This window comes from Parasteatoda tepidariorum, chromosome 7, assembly GCF_982258835.1.
Source record: "Parasteatoda tepidariorum strain Cologne lab strain chromosome 7, Ptep-v5.0, whole genome shotgun sequence".
NCBI lineage: Eukaryota > Metazoa > Arthropoda > Arachnida > Araneae > Theridiidae > Parasteatoda > Parasteatoda tepidariorum.
The window spans coordinates 71,920,195-71,923,204 of NC_141761.1; positions in this window are offsets into that span (position 1 = coordinate 71,920,195).

Here is a 3,010-nt window from a genome sequence, read left to right on the forward strand (position 1 = left end):
TCAGAGCTAATTGAATTTGTTAAAAATATTTAAGTGACCAATGGAAAGAATCAGAATACAGTGCCCAAAAAATTTTATTCCAGTAAACCGCTTGTTCTACGAATCAAATATCAACTTTTACATTAGAAATAAGATAGTATTTTCTCACTTTTTCACTGAATTATTTGTATAAATATACAATTAGATTCATTTAAGTAAATTTGTAAAGTTTAATTGAACCAGTCAATGTTAAAAGGGGTTATGTTACAAATCTGCCCTTTCGAGAAAAACCACACAAAAAAACTATCAGTTGTGGAAATATTGTTTTAATTTCTTCCAAAATGTTAAATTCTCTTCTTTAGACTGTCTAGAAAATTACTGGGTATTTGATATCAAGAAACGGGTATAGCTGTTGGAACTATACATTTTTGAAATTTAGCACATATGCCGATTTAACATTGACAACAACAGCAACAAAAAAAAAGAAAGGAAAAAGTAATTAAGTTAGAGTTATCCTTTTATGTTCAAAGCAATAATTTTATTCCCCAAACAAATATTTTGACACATTGTAAAAGTTGATGACAAATCATAAGGTCATTCCATGTCTTCATTGAGATTTTGTGAAATAGACTTAGCTTCTGTTTGAGTCTTTGATCATCTGCACAATATTGTATATCTACAAGTGTCTTCATTGAGATTTTGGGAAATAGAGTTAGCTTCTGTTTGAGTCTTTGATCATCTGCACAATATTGTATATCTACAAGTGTCTTCATTGAGATTTTGGGAAATAGAGTTAGCTTCTGTTTGAGTCTTTGATCATCTCTACAATATTGTATAGAAATCATTACCAACAACATAGTTCGAAGGGATTCTCAGGTCATCCATTTTTTTTGCTATTAATGGGTACACGTCCAATTGGATAAGCTTGAGAGTTAGGAGCTGAGGATCCTTTTTAGATGCCGCCGAAGAGAATGTGTGGGATACCGAATTGTTGAAGTACTGCCTAGAAACCATTTTTCCAGGTATGAAAAATGGTTGTTAGGGTCATGCCTGTATGAAAAATCACAGTAGCTGTCTGAAAAGTCATGTTTCCGTCAGTCTAATTGTTTCAGTGGCATTGATATGTTGGTTACTGCTAGAAAACTGTTGAGCTGCATCTATTTATTTTTCGTTGGCGTATTTTATACGCCAGCAAATACGAAAATATGTTACATACCCCTTTTGACATCGACCGCTTCAAGTTTGAATTATAAATCTTAATTTAATTGACTATTTTAATTTAATGTTTTAATATGGTTAGAGCCTATATTTTGTCACAGAATATTCTTGACTATAATTTTGATTGGTCAAAATTATATTAACTAGAGTTTAATCCACTTAAAACAAAAGTGATGGAGATTTTATTTTACAACCGTTGTTGAACAGCCGACCTAATTTGTTTGGGTTCACGACTGCTGGTGCTCAACTCTGTAGCCTTGTAATTTTTAATCCCATCCAGAAGACAGGTAACTCCTGGATCAAGTATTTTCTTAATTTGCCTTCGTGAAGGACTTTTTGAGTCATGAAGAATTATCAAAAATCGATAACTGATCAAAGAATTAACTTAAATATTGGAGGTGTGCCGATTGAAGAAGTATTGCAACTTATGTTATTTGAGCATGATTGATCACAAACTGCAATGCAAGAAGCGTATTTTTTGTTTCCAGTAAAAGTGAGAGAGTTCTTGGATTGCTAAGAATTTCAAATACCTTTTGGGGGTGAAATCTGATGTTCTTCGGTTAATTTATAAACGGAACCGTTCCTCTCATATCTTGTGTATAAATTGTAGACTTCTTAGAAAAACGCAACGGAGATTTCTGCTTCATGTCATTAAAGGTTACAAGACCAAGACTATTAGTTATAGAAGACAATTATTTAAGTACTCACCTTGGCGCCCTTGATCACATGCTTGCCTCACTCTTCATGTAGGAAACTTATCATGCTTTATACTTATGCTAGCTAGCGAAGTCTGTCTTGAATATAAAATCTGGAAATAAATTGGATGGAAAAGTTGGACTTGCTTATGTTATTTATGAAGACAGAATTGATAAACTTTCTTTCCAGCATCGATTATGAGACGAATGCTCTATTTTTCAAGCTGAACTTGGTGCATAAATCTTGCCTTGAAATGGATTAAAGACTCTTTTCAGCAAAATAAGAATCTTAGGTATCCTATCTGTGCAATTTCAGTTTCCTCACGTCATCTTTTGCGTAATACAGTTTCTGTTAAATGGCTTGTAGTGGAAATTCAGTTCATTGTGTACGCCCTCTCAGTGGTATTGCTGTGATTAATTTTTCTTAGTTCGGGGCCATAGCTGTGATCATTGCAATGAAAGAGAATGGCCAAAAACGCGACTTGCTTTGATATTAATCTTGCTTGTCTGTCTTGTCACACTAGAAATCTTGGGAAAGAATTCTTGGTTTCACCAAAAGCTGGTAGACTAAAAGAGTTTTTCCAACTAATTTTCAGTAGTTGAGGTGTAGGAAATTTTTCACTCAATTTAAATTAACTCAGATTCGTACAGAACAGGGAACTTTTAACAGCTACTTATTTAGGTTTAATTTCTGTGAATTTTATTTTATAATCGTAATTGATCAGCCGACGCAATTTTAAATTTACGACCACCAATGATAAGCTCCTTAATCTTGTAATTTTGAACCTAATCCAGAATACAAGGGAACTCCAGGATCAAGTATTAAGAAAAAGTTTTGCCTTCGTGGTGAACTTTTTGATGGAAATAAGACACGTGTGCATTTCATGGAGAACAAGGGCGGCGCCAGTAGGGGGTCAGGGGGGGCTGGAGCACCCCCGTCGGGCATGGCCAGCCCCCCCATCGGGAAAAATTTAAAGTCTCGTCAGGAAAATAGTCTGGTCACATTTTTTTTTCTAAAAAATGACAAAAATTCATTTACAAATGCCTAATAAAAATTTTTGTAGTTGACTTTTTATTTATTTATTTTTAAGAATTAGTAACAAAATTTAGTAAAATAT